This window comes from Stegostoma tigrinum, chromosome 21 (assembly GCF_030684315.1).
Source record: "Stegostoma tigrinum isolate sSteTig4 chromosome 21, sSteTig4.hap1, whole genome shotgun sequence".
NCBI classification, from domain to species: domain Eukaryota; kingdom Metazoa; phylum Chordata; class Chondrichthyes; order Orectolobiformes; family Stegostomatidae; genus Stegostoma; species Stegostoma tigrinum.
Window position 1 is genome coordinate 43,920,943 of NC_081374.1, and position 22,064 is coordinate 43,943,006.

Here is a 22,064-nt window from a genome sequence, read left to right on the forward strand (position 1 = left end):
AATTACATCTTTTACTCAAACTGGCCAAACTGGGATTTGTTCAAATTTTGGCTGGGATTTCATGTTTGGCATTAACACTGTTTGAAGAATATTAAAATTTTTTTTATGAATTGCATGCTTGAACTTACCTAAATGAACAGGTATTTTAAAACTGGAAATTTAAAAACAGGGCAGTTGAAGATAAACATAATTTGGGGATCTCTGTGACCTAGCTATGGACAGCAATGATGAGCCAGTCTGTTTGATTTATTCTCTAGGGGCTGCCCTTTCTCTGACCCAGGAGGGGGCTGTGTGGGAAGCTAGTTAGTGAGATAGGCCACTACGGCTGTTCTGCAGAATGTCTGGAGCCTGAGTGTTTGCAAAGAGCCTCTGATAAATAGGCAAAAAAGGCCTTGCTTGCTCCAGCTGGACTTCAGTGACGCTCAGAGATCATTGAATCCTCACGTAACAACTCAGCAAGCAGAGACTCCCTGTGCTTCACCAAGTACTGGTAAGCAGAATTTAAAATCTATGCTTTTATTATTCTTCCGGAATTTTTTTCCAAAATGTATTGTACACTGTGTTATTACTCCAACAAATCCACATCCAGTTAACTCACTGAATTTCTGATATAAGGATAGCTTTAACGTAAGATATGAATATTAGAAAACAGTTAACAACAGTGGAATGAATTGAAGTTGTGTATTATTCAGCCAATGACATGAGATAACAACAATCTGATATATAGAATTATCTGTGTAACAAGCCTATTTAGCATATTGGGTCTGCCTCTTCCTAATAATTTTAAACTTGTTCACACGTTGGATTGAACAATATTCTCAACATTATAGCAGTGACTATGATTCAAGGAAAGTTCTTAATTGGCTACAAGTACTTTTGGATGTTCTTAGAGAGTAAAGGGCAGTAACTGAAATGTAAGCTTTTTCAAAAATGCATAGTGCGATGAACAGGCACAGTTGTCACTATCTGTTAACAAATACTGGAGTAGTCTTAGATGTGACATGACATAAAGTGTTATCTTTGAAATTTGTCGCCACATTGAAATTATGATTGGTGGCTACTAGGAGTCAAACGTTCACTGGATGTTCATCTGTCCCATATATTGTTGTAAACATTAACTCAGAACTGTGAAGTCTTATAGAAATATTAAATTTCTACTAACTTCTTAACAATCATTCCTATGGTTGTAAATTAATCTATTGTTCATTTTTCTAATTGTAATTGAAACATAATTATTACTGGGCAAGGTGTTTTGATGTTATGAGAATATGGGATACCTTGACTGCGGAGAGCTAGTCACATACACATAAAGATTATAACGTATTCTAAATATCTATCAATTGTCTTATAATTGACAGCAAGTGCAGTGAAGTTAGAAACTATATTACGGTTTGAGGAATTATTTGTTCCCAGGTTATAAATAGTATCAGACTGTGCTATTTTAGTGAAGTGTTGCTGTTCATAAAGTACTGGTGAAGAGGCATTGGTAAAGTGATGTAGGTATCCATGAAATCTAAAAGTTTCGTGCTCATTATAATGTGACTAACTCCATAGGCACAGTTTAAAAAAAAAGTTATCTAACTTAACAAGTGAAGCTTTGTTTAGTTATTGAGAAATCTTGATTATGGGCCAAAGCCTGCAGCACAAGACCCCACTAAGGTTGAAGCCAGCAGAACAAGTAAATTGTGAAACGATGACTAGGTGACAGCATGCTCGATTGTTAGAAGTGTTAATTGAATACAAGAAGAAAAGGCTGAGGTAGGTTAGATGGTTCAGAATTTTTAGGTCTTGGAAGATGCTATGACATCTTGGTTTTAAAGCAGTAAAAATGCAATTTAAAGGCTGTATACAGAAATAACTCCACAGCAGCTGATATCCCATTACCAGGCTACCCTTTATTAACACATGCATATTACTTGACACTGGTCCAGCTTCCTCAGAGCCAGCTCTCACAGTGAGTAAAACCTCTGACAATCTGTTTATATTTATCAGCCAGGGGTGCCTAATTGGGCAAGATTAATAGCCCCAATCAGGGAACTCATTCTATGAGGTTCACTCGGCTGACCTCATTACAGTTGCTACATCCCTTTCCCTCTAAGGCTGGGGACATTGATCTGTTTTTTTGTCTTGTGGGCTCTTTTTGGGCTGGGTATGGTTCCACTGACTCTGCCTCCACTACTGGTAGGACGTACCAGACTGTAGCCTGGCTCCTGCATCTGGAGCACTTAAGGAGAAATTCATCATCTTCAGGTGGTAAAGGCATCAAGGCAGTGACATTCACCGTATCCACCTCAGACGCAGAGTTTTCTTTGATGCTAGACAGAAGGGGAGAACCCACCGTTTCCAACAGCCTTTCCAGCTGTTCTAAGGGCCTGGGAATGTTTTGCTCCAGCACTGTTTGTGAGTTTGCAGCTTTCATTTGGTCCATGTGCTTGTTCAGTATCACCTACCTACCCAGACTTCGTTTGTCAGAGGAACTGACTTTGCATTGGCAAGCCGGGCCATTCCAGTCTTCATCCCCTGGAGTAAACTGTCTCTCTCACTTAGAGGAGTCTTCTGTTTGGCATTGGCTTTCCTGAAGCTATTTCACGCTCCCTTCCAGATCCGGGAAAGCCAGATTTAACCTGACGCAGAAACTTCTCCCCATTAGCAACTCTGCTGGAGCTATCCCTGTAGTTGCATGCAAGGCAATCCAATAATCAGGTAGGAACCAGTACAGTTTGGTATCCAGTGAAGCTGAAGGCTGTTTCTTTCATCCTGCCTTCAAAGTTTGGACTGTTCTTTCCACCAGACGTTTGGATAATTGATGGTATGGAGCTGTCCTCATATGTCAAATGCCAATTCAACTTAAGGAAATACTCAAACTCCCTGATAGCCAGTTGTCTATGACCAACACTTCCAGGAGCCCGTGTACTGTAAATAAGCTTGCAACTTTTCTATCATCACCCCAGTGTTTTACAAATGAACTCTATGCATATCCAACCACTTTGAGTCGGCATCCGTAATGACTAAGAACATTGAGCCCATGAACATCAATGTATAACCAGGTGCAGGGTTTACTTGGCCAATCCCACAAAGTTGGGGGAGCTGCTGGTAGTATTTTTTGTCATTGTTAACACTCTGGGCATTGTCCCAGCAACACTGCTATGTCTGCATCCAATCTTGGCCACCAAACATAACTTCTTGCTAACAGCTTCGTTTTGGAAGCCCCTGGATGATCCTGGTGGATTTCAGCCTGTAGCTGATGGTGACTCTTGCTCGAGACAGTGACGCTCGCTCCCATATTAACATGCCATCCTCTGCTGTGATCTGGTCTTGCTGGGTCCAGAAATGTCTCATTTCTGGTTGTGATGGCCCTTTTGCTTCCCCAATCATCACCAGCTGTTCTAGTTTTGCTTGGGACTTTTTAAAGTCCACAGTCCGATATTGTCAGTGGTATTGTTATAACCAGAATGGACTCTTCCACCATTGGTGGTGTATCTGCCAGTGCGAGGTGGCTCAAGGCATCTGCATTTGTTACCTGCCCTCCAAGATGGTGTTCCAATTTGTAATTGTAGATATTTAGAATGAGAGCCCACCACTGAATTCGACCTGAAGCTATGGGCAGCATGGCTTTGTCCTCTTTGAGTAGTGCTAGCAGGGGTTTAAGGTCTGTTACTATTAAGAATTAACAACTGTAATGGTATTGGTGGAACTTTCTCACATCAAAAGATGGCCACCAAACCTTTGCTTGTGGTCACAGTGTGACAACACCTTAGACGATGATAGTGTGTCTTCACTTCCCAAAAGGCTACAACTTGGCTACGAGAATATTTCCAAGGTTGACTTTTTTTTCAATAGCGTATGTAATAGTGCCAGATCGAAGCCAGGTTATGTCTGAACTTTCTGTAATAATTTACCAAATCAAGTAAAGACCTAAGTTCTGGTACAGACCTGGGAGTCAAAGCACCTTTCATCGCCCTCACTTTATCTTTCAATGTGGGTAATCTGGTTTTGTCGCCTCTGTAACCCAAGTCACCTGGGGAGTCTGGAACATACATTTTTCCCTTTTAAGGTGTACATCCACCTTGGAGAAATGTCCAAGCTCTTCAAGTGCTCCTTATTGGTCTTCCTTGTCATTAGCATGTCATCCAGATAAATGGTGACCTAGGCGATACCTTCAAAATGTTCTCCATCATGCATTGAAAAATGACACAGTCTGATGATACCCCAAAAGGCAGTCTCGTATATGGGTGCAAACCCTTATGGGTATTAATTGTAGCATACTTCTGGAATGTTATCTGATCCACAATTTCAGGTACTCCTGGCTCATGCCCAGCCTTGTGAAGGGCAGCGCCCCTCCACCAGAATTTTATATAAATCCTCTATGTGAGGGATTGGATATTTATCCAGCTGTGAGAAGTGGTTTACCATTTATTTAAAATCCCCACAAAGGTGGACTGACACATCTGGCCTCCCAATCATTATGACCGGTGCTGCCCATTCCACAGATTGGACCGGTTTAGCAATTCCTTCATTCTCCAGTCTCCTGCTTTCTGTCTCTAATTTCTCTCATGAGGCAAATGTCAGTGGGCGGGCCCTGCAGAATTGCATAATTCCTTTCTGGTCAATGTACAAAGTGGCCGCAGCTCCTTTTATAGCCCCTAGACCTACCTGAAAACTTCCAGGCTATTTAAATAGGGCCATTTTCTAATCAAAAATGTTGAGCCAATCATGGTGAATTTTCCTCATCCAATTTCACCCTGTCAGGCTTGGGCCTGAGCCTTTTTACTACAATCAGTGGTAACTGAACCAGTGGTTCTCATAAGAGACCAGAACTGAAGTTGCTCCTTTAATCTGTCAAGGTTCCCCGGTATAGGCTGAGGTCTTGCACAAACTCAAGGGCTGGAGTCCAGAGTGAATTTTGTTAAAGACTGGTTCTGCAATCACTGATATGCCTGGGCTGGTATCAACCTCCATTAGAACCAGGCAGCCATTTAACCAGATATTTAATTTGATTGGTTCCGTTTTGGATGTAGCTAAGCAATTTAAATGTGCTAAGCCTGATATTGGCAGGGTTTCCAGGGTGTGCACTCTCCTGGATACCAGCCTATGAGTTCTCATGCTCAATTCAGTGGGACTTTATTGTCTCGAGTCGGCATGCTGGTAGTAACTACAGTGGCTTATTGGAGCAAATCCTGAAGAAAACATTAACCCTTTGGCCAAGGCTTGGCTTTGTTTGGGGGTTTTGCTATAGGCTGACCAAGAGTCCTTCTGTCTAGGAGATGTCCAGAGTGAAGCTATGTAATTGCCTTCACTCAAGTGGTAGTCCCCAAGCTCAATCAGACTGGTGAAGGTGTCCACTTCCATCGGCAATCCTTGTAGTTCATGTGGCCCAATTGCCCCATTTTTTAATGACAAAGCTAGTTGTAGTGCCTGTTTGAAGTGGAGTTGGGCTTGTGCATGGTGACATCTACCATAACATTGCAGAATTTGGCATTCAGTTTGAGAAGGCGAAAGCTGGATCAGAAACAGTTGTGACAAACTTAAATATGCGTAATTATAAAGAAATGGGAGCAGAGGTGATTGACGTGGACTGGGAAAGGAGACTGAGTGCAAAGATGGTTGAGGAACAATGGCAGATGTTTAAGAAAATAGTTCATGATTTATAGCAAAGATATATCCCAGTAAAGTAAAGGAAGAACATAAACCAACCATGGTTAACAAGGAAGTTAAGGGCATTGAAAGGAATACATGACAAAGATTAGAGCTACATCAATTAGTGGGAAAGTTCTAAAAAACAACAAAAGGTGACAGAAGAAAGGGAGAAATAAAACTTGAGTAAGTCAACGAGTAATATCAAGAAGGACAGCAAGAGCTTCATTAAATATATAAAATGGAAGAGGACAACCACAGTGAACTGAGGCACCTTTGAGAATGAAGCTGGGGGAATAATCAATGGGAAACAGGAAATGGCAAAGAAGCTGAATAAATGCCATGAATCAGTTTTCATGATGGAAGGCATGGAGTGTACTCCAAAAATAATACATAATCAAGGGAAATAGTGGGGAGAGGAAATAAAAGAAATCACGGGAGAAGAAGAGACTTGGGCAACTACTAGGGCTAAAGCCCTTTGGATCTGATGGTATGCACCCTGGGATAAAAAGCTACATAAGGCATTTGTTAGACCATTAGCTGTAGAGATGGTGGATGCACTGGTAGTAACCTTCCGAGAATCTTTATAGTCTGGAAAAGCCAAGGAACTTTGGAAAACAGCCAGTGTAACACCCTTCTTGAAAAAGAGGAGACAGTAAAAAAGGCAACTGTAAGCCACTTAGTTTAACACCTGTATTTGGGAAACTAGCTACTATAAAGGCTGTAATAGCAGAGGATTTAAAAATACATCATACTATCAAGTAGAATTAATATGATTACATGACGGGGAAATCATGCGTAGCAAATTTATTGACAGTCTTTGAGGAAGTAACAAGCAGGTAGATGGAAGCTAGTAGTTGTGAAATGTTTGGATTTCGAAGGGGTGTTTGATAAGAAACTGCGTGTGAGTCTATTTAAAGCAAAAACAGCCCATGATGTCAGGAATACTCCATCAGCATGAGCAGACAAAAACAGATAGGTGACATAAAAGGGCAGTTTTAGAAAGCCAACTTGCAGCTAATGGAGTTCCACAGGGATCAATGCCTGGCCACAATTATTTACAATATATATAAATGACTTGGATGAGGAAAGTGAATCTACTATTTTGTGTATGACACAAAAAGAAGTGGGAAGGCAAGTGTGAGGATGACAGAGTCTGCAGAAGGTGAAGTGAGGGGCAAAAACCTGGGAGATGGAATATTAGGTGAGAAAATGTGAGGTTGTGCACTTTGATTGGAGGAACAGAGGAGCTGAATATTATTTAAATGGAGAAAGATTGCAGAGAGCTACAGCACTGAGGGATTTACGAACCCTTGTGTATGAATCACAAAAAGCTAGCATCAGCAAGTAACAGAAAAGATAAATGGAATTTTAACCTTTATCTCAAATGGAATGGAGTATAAAAATAGGGAGGCCTTTTAAAGCCACAAGGTATTTGTCAGACCACAGCTGGAACACTGTCAACAGTTTTGGTTTGCTTATCCAAGGATAGATAATCTGGCATTGGGGGGAGCAGTCCAGAGAAGGTTCAGTAGGTTGATTCTGGGGATGGAGGGATTTTCTCTTGAGGAGGGGTTGAGTAGGTTGGGCCCATATTCATTGGCTTTTAGAAAAATGAGAGTTGACTGTATGAAACGTGCAAATTCTTAGCAGTCCTCACAGGGTAGATGCTGAGAGGTTGCTTAGGAACGGAAGGCATAATCTTAGGATAAGACTATGTTAGGACAGAGCTAAAGGGGAATCTCCTTTATCTCAGGGTAGGAAATCTATGGAGATCTTTACCACAGACACTTCTAGAGGCTGGGCTGTTAAGTATATTTAAGGCTGTGATAGATTGTTAATCAGTAAGGGAATCAAGATCATGGGGATTAGGTAGGCAAGTGGATTTAAGGATTATCAGATCGGCCACTATGTCAACGATTAGCAGGGTAGACCCAATGGGTTGAATAGCTTTCCTTTGCTCCTACATCTTATGACTTGATAGTCTGTGGGACAAAATTAATTGAGAAATATAGGTCAATAATCGGTCATGACAACATTGTAAAATACCAACTCAAGTTTAATTAACTTGATTAGATTCTTTGATGAAGTAACAGAAAGGCTCCAACTTTTGTTCCCTGGTTGGGGATGTGGAAAGGGAGAAATCTCAGCTCTAAGTTCCTGACCTATAAATTGTCCACCTCCAGTTTGGATTTTTGGCCCAGGAAGTTGAGCTGAACTGGGAATTGGGTTGGAATGGGAATTGGGTTGAAGTGGGAATTGGGTTAGAATGGGGTTTGGGGTAGGCTGTGATTTAGGTTGGACTGGGATCTGGGCTGGACTGGGATCTGGGCTGGACTGGGATCTGGGTTAGATGGGAACTGGGTTATACAATACCTGGGAATTTGGCCCCTCAACCCTGATCCAGCATTCAATAAGATCAGGCAGATCTGTTTATGTTTCAAATTCTGCATTTCTGTCTATGTCTGATAACCTTCAATTCCCTTGCCCAAGAAAAGTTTATCATTTGACGAAGTAACACATATTTGATTCGATAGCAAAATTGAAGATTGTGGGACTAAAAGGACAGAAATAGGATATATACAACATTGGCTAGAGGATAAAAACCAGAGAGTCAAGGCGAACTGTTGTTTGTCAAACTGGAAGGAATTGTACAGTGGTGTGCCCCAGGGATCTGTAGTCGGGACTTTTTTTAAACATAAATTAGTGGCCTGGTTTTGGGTACACAGCTTATGATTTCAATACATGCAGATGATATAAAACGCAGATATGCAAACAATGAGGAGGATTGCAACAAACATGAAGCAGACCTGGCAGGATCCTAAAACGGGGAGACAAATGGAAAATGAACCTTGATTTGAAATCAGTACAAACTACATGGTATGATGTTAAGGCGATGCAGAAACCCCAGAGAGACCTCTGATTACATGGACACATCATTATAGGTGGCAGAATAGTCAGAGAAGGCTATTAAAGAAATCATTGGGATCTTTGGCATTATCAATAGAGTATAACATCCAAAAGCAAGAAGATTATGCTAACCTTTATAAATCGCTGGTTAAAATGCATCTGGAGTATTCTATTCATTTTGGAGGCACCACTTTTCAGGAAGGAGCCTTAGAGGGAGTGCAGTAGAGATTGAGTGGAATACTACCGGGGGCTCTAATAAGAAGAGACTGGCAATACTAGAGTTGTTTCCTTATAGGAGTTTAGAAAATGTGGAGAGTTGATAGACTTGGTCAAAATCACGAATGGCTTTGATCGAAGAACTAAGGCAGAAAGCTTAATGACAAGGTTCAGATTTAAGGTGTTCGGCAAACCGACCAGAGGAAACATTTTTTTGTGCACTAACTTATATGCTCTGGACTACACTGCCTGGAAAGATGGTGGAAGCAGTTTGAATTATAATATCCTTCAGAGAAAAGGGAGACCAAATGTGGAGTTAAGAACACAATCATATCGATCATGATCTTACTGAACAGCATAGCAAGCTTGAAGGTTTGAGTGGCAATTTGTATGTCTATCTGTACTTGAAGGGGTAGCATTTAGGGGCATAGAAAAGAGCTAGGATTAATTGGAAAGCAAACACAACAACAATCAGCTGAAAGGACATCTACCGGATAGTATCATTCTACGATTGAAATTACTGAATACTATAAGGAATAGATTTTGTGTGATATGTGGACAATATTTTCACAGCTAACAGCATAAAAGTGAACACAACATGCAGCATTTAATGTAAATCATGCAAAGTAGAAGTTAGACATTGCAACATAAGGAATATATAACAGAAGATATAAAGTTCACAGAGTAGACTGTGAGCCCTGACTTTCAGAATACACAAGAGTGCAGCAAATTATTATTACAGTGTGAAGGATATTATACCCAAATATCAAATATATATTAATGCCAATCTCAGTTAAACCTGCATGAAATATGCGTCAACTGGGTGCTGCATTGTAAAAGCGACAACTCGGCAGGTCTGCACCCTTTCACCTTTTAATTTTCCCATTGTTATCTGCCATGTCCTGTTCGTAGAGTCATAGAATCATAGAGATATACAGCATGTAAACAGGCCCTTCGATCCAACTCATCCATGCCAATCAGATATCCTAAATAAATCTACTCCTATTTGTCAGCATTTGGCCCATATCCCTCTAAACCCTTCCTATTCATGTAGCAATCCAAATGCTGTTTAAATGTTATAACTGTACCAGCCTCCACCACTTTCCGTGGCAGCTCATTCCATACACGCAGTCCTCTCTGCGTGAAAATGTTTCCCCTTAGGTCCCTTTAATATCTTTCCCCTCTCACTCCAGTTTTGGACTCACACCCCAGGGAAAAGACCTTGTCTATTTACCCTATCCATGCCCCTCAAGATTTTATAAAGCTCTATAAGGTCACCCCTCACACCCCACCTCACCTCCAACACTCCAGGGAAAAGAGCTTCAGCCTATTCAGCCTCTCCCTGTAGTTTAAACCCTCCAACCCTGGCAACATGCTTGTAAACCTTTTCTGAACCCTTTCAAGTTTCACAACATCAGAATTGCACACAGTATTCCAGTTGTGACCTACCCAATATCCTGTACAGCTGCAACATGACCTCCCAACACCTATACTCAATGCACTGACCGATAAAGGCAAGCATAGCAAACGACCTCTTCGCTCTCCTATCTACCTGCGACTCCACTGTAATGAAACTATGAACCTTCACTCCAAGGCCTCTTTGTTCAGCAACACTCGCCAGCACTTAACATTAAATATATAAGTCCTGCCCTGATTTGCCTTTCCAAAATGTAGCACCTCACATTTATCGAAATTAAACTCCATCTGCTACCCTTTGGCCCATTGGCCCATCTGATCAAGGTCCCATTGTACTCTGAGGTAAACTTTTCTGCCCACCACACCTCCAATTTTGGTGCCATCTGCAAACTTACTAATCAAACCGCCTATGTCCACATCCAGATCATTTATATAAATGGCAAAAAGCAGTGGATCCAGCACCAATCATTGGTTAGAGGCCTCCAGTCCGAGAAACAACCCTCCACCACACCCTCTGTGTCTGACCTTTGACCCAGTTCTGTATCTAGTTGATAAAATGTGAGGCTGGATGAACACAGCAGGCCAAGCAGCATCTCAGGAGCACAAAAGCTGACGTTTCGGGCCTAGACCCTTCATCAGAGACGAAACGTCAGCTTTTGTGCTCCTGAGATGCTGCTTGGCCTGCTGTGTTCATCCAGCCTCACATTTTATTATCTTGGAATCTCCAGCATCTGCAGTTCCCATTATCTCTGTATCTAGTTGCCTAGTTCTCCCTGTATTCCATGTGACCTAATCTTGCTAACAAGTCTACCATGAGGAACCTTGCGAAATGCCTTACTTAAGTCCATATAAATCACATTTAATGCTCTGCCCTCATTAATCCTCTTCCGTTACTTCTTCAAAAAACTCAATCAAGTTAGTGAGACACGATTTCCCATACACCAAGCCATGTTGACTATCTCTAATCAGTCCTTGCTTTTTGAAATACATTTAAATCCTGTCGCTTGGAGTTCCCTCCAAAAAAGTTGCCCACCACCAATGTCAGGCTCACCAGTCTAAAGTTCCCTGGGTTTTCTTTACCACCTTTCTTAAATAGTGACACCACTTTAGCCAACCTCCAGTCTTCCAGCACTTTATCTGTGGCTGTCAGTGATACAAATATTTCAGCAAGGAGCCAGAAATCACTTCCCTATCTTCCCCCAGAGCTCAGCTGACCAGGTCCTGGGGATTTGTTCACCTTTATGCATTTTTAGATGTCCAGCACCACCTCCTCTGTGATATGGACATTTATCAAGATATTGCTATTTATTTCGCCACATTCTCTATCTTCCATATCCTTCTCCATATTAAACACTGCTACAAATTACTCATTTAGTATCTCCCCCATCTCCTACAGTTCCACATGTAGGCAGTTCTTGTTGATCTTTGAGAGGCCCTATTCTCTCCCTAGTTACCATTTTGCCCTTAATGTATTCACAGAATCCCTTTGGATTCACCCTATTTGCCAAAGCTATCTTATGTCCCCTTTTTGCCCTTCTGATTTCTCTCTTAAATATACTCCTACTACCTTTGTACTCTTCCAGAGATTTACTCGATCTCTGCTGTCTATACCTGACATATGCTTCCTCCTTATTCTCGACCAAAGCCTCAATTTCTCTCGTCATCCAGCATTCCCTACACCTACCAGCCTTGCCCTCCTCCCTAACAGGAACATACTGTCTCCGGACTCTCGTTATCTCATTTTTGAATGCTTCCCCATTTTCCAGCCATCCCTTTATCTGTGAATATCCACCCCCAATCAACTTTTGAAAGTTCTTGTCAATACCGTCTTCCAATTTAGAACTTTAACTTTTCAATCTGGTCTATCCTATTCCATCACGATTTTAAAACTAATAGAATTATGGTCACTGGTTCCAAAGTGCTCCCTCACTGACACCTCAGTCACATGCCCTGCCTTAAGGTCAAGTTCATAAATAAGATCAGAGTTTAACAGTATCATAGTATCATAGAATCCTTAAAGTGTGGAAAAAGGCCCTTCGGCCCCAATAAGTCCACACTGACCCTCAGAACGTCCCAAACAGACCCATCCCCCTCCTACCCACCTAATCTACAAAACCCTGAACACTATGGGCAATTTAGCACGGCCAATCTACCTAACCTGCACATCTTTGGATTGTGGGAGGAAAATGGAGCACCCAGACGAAACCCACACAGACATACAGAGAATGTGCAGACTCCACACAGACAGTCGCCCAAGAATATCATTAACACAAACATAAATATATCTTAAATTATCTTGTGAAAGAAAGTTGAATTTACATACAACCTTTTACAAAGACTTCCCAAAGCACTTAACATAAAGTACTAAAGCAAAGTTGCTGGAGAAGCTCAGCCGGTCTGGCAGCATCTGTGAAGGAAAAAACAGAGTGAACATTTCGGACCTGGTGACTCTTCCTCAGAACTGATGGTGGCTGGGAAAACATCAGGTTATATACAGAAAATGGGGAAGTGGGTGGGGTAGGGAGTAAATGATAGGATAGAGCCCAAAGAGAGAGAAACACAGTTGGACAGACAAAGGAGTTGCTAACAATCAGGCTGGGAGGGTGAGTAATTGTTAATGGGGACTGTTAGTGACTAACAACGGGGGGTGTGTTCACATGAAGTGCTATTTTGATGTAGGACAGGTGGAGTAATTTTTATGTAGCAAGGTCCCACAACAACAATGTGTGACAACAAGATGATTTCTGAGTGAGGTATAGATATTGGGCAGCACACAGTGCTCTGGTTCCTCTTCGTGCCAATGCTGTAAGATCCTTTATGTCCAGCCAAGAAGGTTGACAGGACAACAGTTTTTCATTTGCCAGAAAAATGGCACTGCTTAGATTGCAGCATACCCCAGTGCTACATTGAACTGACAACCTTGAACATATCTTCTGGAAAGGCACTTCCTTTGATAGGGATAACAAGGTGTCGAGCTGGATGAACATAGCAGGCCGAGCAGGAAAGCTGACGTTTCGGGCCTAGACCTTTCTTCAGAAATGATAGGGAGATGTCTGGTCTCAGCACAATGTTTCATAAAGTAGCAGAGCTGTGATTCACACACCCAATGTTTAGGAGAAACTGAAGCTGCATCTCACCATCCACTGGGCATCGATATGCCTACATGCAGTGACACACAGAGATCAGCATTAAAATGGGGTTGTATAAGCAGAGCAGAATATTTGAACTTTAATATTGATGGTTTACGAGATATCAGCAGATTTATTTGCAGGTATTGTTCTATTTTTGGATTTTTCATGTTCTGGGTGAAAAACAGTATGACATCCAAGGATATTATCTATATCCAACAGTGGAATCATCCAGACAACTTCAATGTGGTGAAATATCTAATTCTCAATGATATGAATGGGTCATAAATCTTCAATTCACAGGTTCACATTGCGAAGCAGCCTGTCCTATTGTTGTAGGAGCATGTGCAGTCATACACAGTCACATTATTTAAAACAGGCCTCATCCACAAAGCTTCCCAAAAAATCCAGAAAATCCAGAAATGCTACTCAACAGTCCATGCAGCATCAGTGGGGTGAGAAAGAATTAATATTTCATATGTGACCTTCTATCAGATTTGGGAAAAGTTTGAGATGTATCAGGTCTTAAGCAAGATGCGAGGCAGAAAAATGGAGAAATGGTGGAAAGATCAAAAGGGAAGAATGGATGATGTTTAATGGGAGAAACAAAACGAAATAGTGACAATAGATGTGTCTAGGGGAGTACTCGGTAAATAAATTTTAAAGTAGAATTACCAGAGCAGTGGGCGTGTGGAATGCGCTGCCGGCAGTAGTAGTGGAATCAGATACTTTAGAAACTCTTAAGCAACTCTTGGATAGGCACATGGAGGATAGTAAAATGTAGGATATGCCGGTTAGATTGATCTTAGTAGGACAATAAGTCGGCACTATGTTTTGGGCTGAAGGGCCTGTACTGCGCTGTACCATTCTGCATTCTACGTTCTATCACCAAAATGTCCAAAACAGTGGGACTACAGTTTTTAATCTGAAATATTGGAACTCAATGTTGAGTCCTGAAGGCCATAAGGTGCATAAGTAAAAGATAAGATGCTGTTCCTTGAGGTTATGTTGAGATTTGCTTGAACAATAGGAGGTAAAAGAAGTCAGAATAGAAATGCAGCAGAAAATTATTGTGGCTTATGGAGAAAAGCTCAAAGTCATGCTTGTGGCCTGAATAGATGGTTCCACAAAGCAGTAACCCAATCTCTGATTGGCCTCTTCGTGTGGAGCAGGCTGAAGTGTGTGAATAAATTACGGTCTCCATTAAATTGGAATAAGTACAGGTGAATCACCACTAGGAAAGAGCATTTGAAGGCCTGAGTAGGATGGAGGAAGACATTAGATGGTAAAGAGTTGTATCTCCTATGCTTGCACGGGAGTATGCTGTGGGAAAAGGAGGAGTGAATGAAGGAATAAACTAGAGTATGGCAGAGAGAATGGTCCTTTCTAAATGCTGAAAGGAGAGGGCAAGATGTGTTTGCTAATAGAATCATTCTGAAAAAGATTGAAATAGCAGAGATGATCCTTCATATGGAGGGGCTAGTGGAATAGGTGTGAACAAAGGGATGGGAGCTACAAACAAAGTTGGTGAAACTTTTCAGTTTGGAGTGAGAGCAGATAGTAGCACAAGTAGAGTCATCAATGTATTGGGAATATATGTTAGGGGTGGTATCTGGGTGGGATCAGAATGAAAATGTTGCACATATGTCAGGAAAAGGCTGGAGTTCCCATTGTAGCATCTTCTATTTTAGGAAAGTGAGTGGAGTCAAAGGAGAAATGGTTCACTGTAAAATAATTTCAACCAGCCATAGGCGGATGATGTAGGTTGGTGACTGGTTGGGCCTCTGTTCAAGGACAAAATGGAAATCTTTATTTGAGAAAGAAAAGAATTCAGGGCGATAAGCATAACATGGCAGAGTGATACCAGATGAATTTTTCTTGCAATGTACCAGTATGAACACAGTAGGTTGAATAGTCTCCTTCAGTATAGTAACCATTCTGTTGTTACAGTGAATGATCGCAGCTACTGCACAAGATTATAAAAGAGGGATTGTTTCTTTCACTGGCAACAAAATTCTATTTACATTAATGGAAAATTTAGCTAAGAGGAAAGAATTATTTATAATTGGTATTCTCTCAATGCTGCAGATCTACAGAATATTGTTGTAAATCTTAATGCTTGATCTCAAATTAGTTCAGCAATGATCTTAGTTAGAGGATCTTCTACTTGCAACTTGCCATGACCATGTAACATTAATAACTATGTCTCCCAAATACAAAGCAGATCTTTCTCTCCTCTCCATCCTGAACTCAAGGATTTTACCCAAATGGTCCACCCAGGTCTCCTACTGTCTCACTCCATAACCTCGATCCCGCTTTCTAACTACTCTCAGAAGCTTTGACTTACACTGTTTGTGATCTTGTTCTTTAATGCAGAGCCACCAGTCTGGAACTGAGTTCCATCTCGTAGCTACTTTTCTGTCTCTCTCCCCCCACAGTCAACCAAACTCCAAAGAGATATGGCACCTCCAACCTCAGAATAAAAAATCTCTCCTTACTTTTTTTGCATATGGAATGTGGGCATCATTCTCAAGCTCAGTATTTGTTGTCCTTGAACTGAATGGCTTGCTGGGTTATTGAGGGCAGCTAAGGATCAATTGCATTGCTGTAGATCTGGAGTCACACGTAGACTGTAATGGATAAAGATAGCAGATTTCCCTCTTTGAAGCATATTAGTGACCCTGCTGAGTTTTTACATTACTTGCCACCATTAGACTGATTTTTAATTTCAGATGTTTTTACTGGGAATTGAGCCAGCGCCCTCAGAACCTTTGTCTAGGGTTTTAGAAGACCAACCCAGTATTGTTACCATTGCGCCACGACCTCCTCCCACACACATACATTCTACTGCATCTGTTTGATTTTCTTTCATTTAACACTAAGCCCATCCCATGACATTGTTCCTTTAGTGCATGTTTGGTTCTATGGACTGCGCAGGCTGGTAACTGAATTGAGATGGCCAAATTCAATTATGGTCAATAAGATCTTCAGTCCATTTTTTCTGGAGTTAATTTGAATCATGAACCTGAAATAAAAAAAACAAAGTTTTTATGCACTGCATCACCAGTCTAATACTTATATAACGTTACAAAAAAGGTGAACTAATCATTCAACTCCTTATTTTTGGGAGATCATGGTAAAAGATTTCTGCCCAATATGTTTCTTTATCTAACAGACGTTGAACTGTTATCCTGTTGATGTGATGTACTGTGAAACTTGTCTATGTGAAGAGGTGATGTCTAAATGAAATTTCCAGAAAGTATTATATTGCTCAATAGATCCAGCTATGTTTGTTCCAATTACTGTAATTGCATAAGCTAGTTCAATCCACCGTGTAGGACATTTTCACATAGTTCTACCTTCTACTGTTCTGCAACAGATTTGTTTTTTGCAGTATCTTGTCCATAGGATTCTCATAACAGTGAATTATTCCACAAATATAGTCATAAATAACGAGAGGGAAGTGAGTAAAGGCTATTCTCCCCAACAGCTGCTTTGCATCCTAAAGAAGTTTATATGTCTTAATAAAGTCCCCCGGGGATAGAGATGAGTCCGCAGGACAAAACTACTCTTTTGTTTGGCACAATTCCCATTAATTAACTAAACTCGCACACAGACCTTATGCAGATAAACGGTGTGGGAAATAGAGAAGTCACACTTGTGTAGAGAATGAATGTGTGTGGTTCTGCTCTGGGGCTGTACGATCGAATGCAGGCTGGGAGCTATTTAGAGGAACTCTGATCCCTGGTAGTCCAGTAGGGAAAGAAGCATTCCAATCTTCTGAAGAGCTGGGAAGATGTGCATCAGCATTTATTATTGGTCACCAAGTCTGGAAATAGCAAGGTCTTCAGCTGTACCAGTGCTGAAATGTAGAACTACCTTTTGATTAGATTACCTAGTGTGGAAACAGGCCCTTCGGCCCAACAAGTTTACACCGCCCCTTGAAGCATCCCACCCAGACCCAACCCCCTATAACCCACGCACCCCTGAACACTACAGGCAATTTAGCATGGCAACTCACCCAGCCTGCACATCTTTGGACTGTGGGAGGAATCCAGAGCACCCGGAGGAAACCCACGCAGACACAAGGAGAATGTGCAAACTCCACACAGACAGTCACCTGAGGCTGGAATCGAACCTGGGTCCCTGGCGCTGTGAGGCTGAAGTGCTAACCACTGAGCCACTGTGCCACCACTTTGTACAACTGCATTTGGAGCCAGAACTGAACCCCCTCCTCTGTGCTGAGTTTGGTGGCTAGAGAAGGGGGACATGGGGATTCCTTTACCTTCCCACCACTGTGTCAGTTACATCCACAGCAGGAAGCCTATGGACAGCATTCCTGCCCCAGTGCTAACTGAAGCCCAAAATTAAGTGGGAAATTGATGTCCAATTAAGGGCCTCAACCTTGCATCACAGCTATTCAGTCAAGACATGATGGGCCAAATTCCCTTCTGCCCCTTAACGATTCTGTGATGCTGTGATTTTGAGGAATTCCTGAAAACCTGAAAACCAAACATTTTCAGAGTTGCTTGTAGGCCTAATTCAGAGTGGAGGGGATGTGGTCCTGATTGAAGAATCCAACATCAGGAAAGGAATGCTGAGAGGCAGCTCCTGCTTTGCTGCTGACACCCCTCCTACACATCATCTACATCCCACACCTTCCCTCATTATAATGATCCAATGTCTAGATCGATTGTCAATCTTCATCTTTGGATGAGTATAGCCCTGGCTATTGACAACATTTCTTCAGTGGTGATGTCGAGTGATCACAGATTGTTACAGTGCCCATTGTCATAGTGTTGGCTCTCTAAATGAACAGCTCACCTATTGCCAATTTCCTTCCTACTCCTTGTAACCCTGCGCAATCTGCCTTTTCTGATAACCACTCAATGCCTTCTTGAAAGTTTCAACTGAACCATCTCTAATTGCCCAGAGACCAGTCAGGAGTTGACCACATTGCTGAGCGTTGGAGTCACATGTGAGGTAAGAATGGCCAATTCCCTTCTCTAAGGTAGGTTTTTGCATCAATCAGCAGTGGCTACATGGTCAACATTGGACCAGATTTTTAGTTCATAATTTTACTGAGTTCAAATTTCTCCACCTGCCGTGGTGGGATTAGAACATGTATTCCCAGAACATTAGCCTGGGCTTCTGGCTTAGTAGCCAACAGCTACTGTCCTTTTCATTCCATAGGATCTAAGTTTGCATGTAATCTATTGAGTGACACTCTATTAAATGCCTTCTGGAAATCCATGTACACCATATTAACAGCAATGGCTTCTGATTGGCCAGCAGCTCTTGGTGGGTGGGACTTCTACCTCAAAGTCTTTGATCCTGGAGAAGACTTACTGGTGCCCATTGTGCAATGCATTCTGAGTTGGAACAGTTCATTTTTACCAATTACCCCAAATCCATGCATTCTATTCACTGATTATTTTTTATTAGGAAAAATTCCTTCCCCAGTTGCTACAGTAAAATAACATACATGGTTCTGAACATCTCTATTAAATCTCTTAAATAAAAACCAAAAGCACCGCAGATGCTGTAAATTAGAAACAAAACAGAAATTGCTGGTAAAGCTCAGCAGGTCTGGCAGCTTCTGTGGAGTTAATGTTTCTAGCTGTAGTGTTCTGAGGAAGGGTCACTTGCCCTGAAATGTTAACTCTGATCTCTCTCTGCTGCCAGGACTGTTGAGCTTTTTCAGCAATTTTTGTTTTTGTTTCTATTCGATCTCTCCTAAACTTCCCTCATCCCGGGAACATCAACAGCTCTTTAACTATAACAGATCCCCATGACTGAAGACCTGCTCATTTCTATGACCATTCTCATAAATCTCCTTAACACCCTCTGCAATACCTTCCCCAGAACTACCCTCCTTCAACTTTTGGAATTTTCCCATGCTGTGCCCATTTCTGGCTTGCATAATTTTCTGGACTTATCACAAATGTAATTTGTTTGTTTTCAAAAAGTATAACATTTGGAAGGACTATATAAGGAACTACTGCCTCTGTACCCACACTCCAACATCTGTATGATATGCATATAGCATAATGCAAAACTAATTCTCTAAAGAAAAGTTGAAGCTACTTTTTAAGTGGACTTTGATTGCTTTTAGTTTTTCTCCAGTTGATAAGCAGTGTCTGATCTTTGCAGTGAGATTATGATGAGTCACTTTGCTATAAAACAAACATTTACTGTGATAGATAACAGTCTAGCTCTCCACAGCCTGCACCTTGACACACTGCATTCTGTTTGTCAAATCAGGAATCCAGAGTTTTGACCCCGATGCAAATACATACAACAGAAAGGAACAAAAGGACTTTGAAATTTCATCAGTCCTACAGTGCATGTGGCCACTGTTTGTATCAGTGATTCAGAGAAATTAGACAATATTTGACATTATCCAATTCTCATTAGCTCCTGATTTTCACAAGGAGCTGTCCCAGATCCAAAAGATTGCAGTTTTGAAAAGGTTTGAAGAAGAGTGAACAGCATCATATACATGATAATAGAAATTCCAAAAATCCAAACCCAAAATGTTTAATGATATTTGCATTTGTAGTCGTATAACAGTAGAGAGCCCTGTTGCTGCAGAGGTACAGGAGCAGTGGTACCTCTGCTGTTGTCATTATCTGTTGCTGATCATGTCACATGTTCTGATGATGGCGTTATTTTAATGAATGAATATCTGCGATAACAGAAATGCAGCAGGGATTTTCAACCAAGACATGACTTCTCCCTCTGAGAAGGAGAGACGCAAGGTGAATCAGACTGGAGGGACAATAAGCATCATTTACTTTCTTTCTTCTCAGAAAATAGTTTAAAATGAGACAACTTTTCCTTCCAGTGAGGGATCCTTCACTAGGAATATGGCAGGACCTATGTTGGTGCACAGCACTGAAAGGCCCCACGAAGAAATAAACAAAAATCGAAGAACTATGGATGCTGGAAATCAAACAAAATTAGAAATTGCTGGGAAAACGCGCAGGTTTGGTAGCATCTGCAGAGAAAAGGCAGAGTTAATGTTTTGGGTCCAGTGACTCTTCTTCAGAACTATTAGGGTTCTATGGATGCACTCCCTGGGGTAACCTCCCAGGCATGCCTCCAATGTGTAAGAGCAACATAAGGAGGATTGTTCGTTCTCTGGAGTGTGCTTCCTAGATGAATTCTCAATGAGGTAGAAATCCAATGGATCTGGTCTCAACCCTGAATTATACCTTCCCAAATCATGCAGTTGTGGACTTACTTTTCCATTCACCATACCTTTTTTCCCAAAGGCACAGGCTCATGCTGAAGTGCAGTTCCAATAGAGCCCTCTGTTATTGCAGACATCATCTGTGAACTGAACCAATGGAGGTCCGTGTACAAACTGACTAATAGAGCGTATCATAATCAAGCTTGATTATCTCTTCACTCCACCTCGGCATATTTGCACTTTCCAGCACCATCCATCGAGGAGTGATCAAGTTGGGAACCTGGGCTGATTTATCTTCTTCCCTATTCCAGGCAATAATGTCCGTTGTAGTACGCCAAGTGTTACCCTAACTGAGAAATCAACTTATTAAACATGCGTTTTGATCAAGTTCGAAGAAAACTATCCAAAATAAAATTGAGAACTTACCATAAAAATATTGAGCAAATCAAACCTGAATTTCTTGTTCAGCTTGAAACTCATCTACAATACCAACAGGAATCCCCATTCACAGCAACTGCAAAGTCCTTATGGTACTTTGCTTATTGAAGTACAGATTGGGTGCACTATAAATATACTTTTAAATATACCCTGCAGGGAGAATCTTCATTCACTTCACACTGAAACAAAGTTTTTCCTGTGAATAATTGTATCGATAGATTAAATGAGACAGGTGGCGTATTGGGGAGCCCAGTGGTATTATTGCTAGACTATTTAACCAGAAACTCAACTAATGTTTTGGGGACCTGGGTTTGAATACCACCATGGCAGATCGTGGAATTTGAATGCAATTAAAAAAACCCTGGAATTCAGAATCAATTGATGACTGTGAAACCATTGTCAATTGTCAGAAAATGTCATTAGTGTCCTTCAGGGACTTCCTCACCTTGTCTGCCCTACATGTGACCCACATCAGTGTGGTTGACTCTCAACTGCCCTCTGAAATGGCCTAGCAAGCCATTTGTTGTATCAATCACGACAAAGTCTCAACAAAGGAATAAAACCAGATAGGCCGCCCAGCATCAACTGAGGCACTAGAAAAGACAACACCAGAAACAGCCCTGTCAACCCTGCAAAGTCCTCCTGACTTACACCGGGGGGCTAGTGCCAAAATTGGGAGAGTTCTCCCGCAGACTAGTCAAACAACAGTCTGTCACACACATATTCACGGAATCATACCTGACAGACAATATCCTAAACACCATCACCATCACCAACCATGGATATGTCCTATCCCACAGGCAGGACAGACCCATTAGAGGTGGTGACACAGTGGTATACAGTCCAGGAGGGAGTTACCCTGGGGACCCTCAACATTGACTTCGGGCCCCATGAGGTCAGATGGCTTCAGGTTAAACATAGACAAGGAAACCTCCTACTGATTACCACGTACCATCCTCCCCCGGCTGATGAATCAGTACTCTGGCATGTTGAACAACATCTGGAGGAAGCCCTGAGGGTGTCAAGGGCACAAAGTGTACTCTGGGTGGGGTATTCCAATGCCCACCAGCAGGAGTGGCTCAGCAGCAGTACTACTGATGGAGCTGGTTGGGTCCTACAGGACATAA

The 22,064-nt window shown here is 41.6% G+C and overlaps 1 protein-coding gene across 2 annotated transcripts in view; it reads left to right on the forward strand.

Annotated features, from left to right (window-relative positions):
* The first annotated feature begins 320 nt into the window (after nt 1-320).
* LOC125462991 (bile acid receptor-like) overlaps nt 321-22,064 on the forward strand; it is a 302,499-nt gene continuing 280,755 nt past the window's right edge. For both annotated transcript variants that reach the window (XM_048553571.2, XM_048553572.2), the window contains exon 1: nt 321-490. The gene's annotated coding sequence lies outside the window, so the exon portion shown is untranslated. The remainder of the gene's footprint in view (nt 491-22,064) is intronic.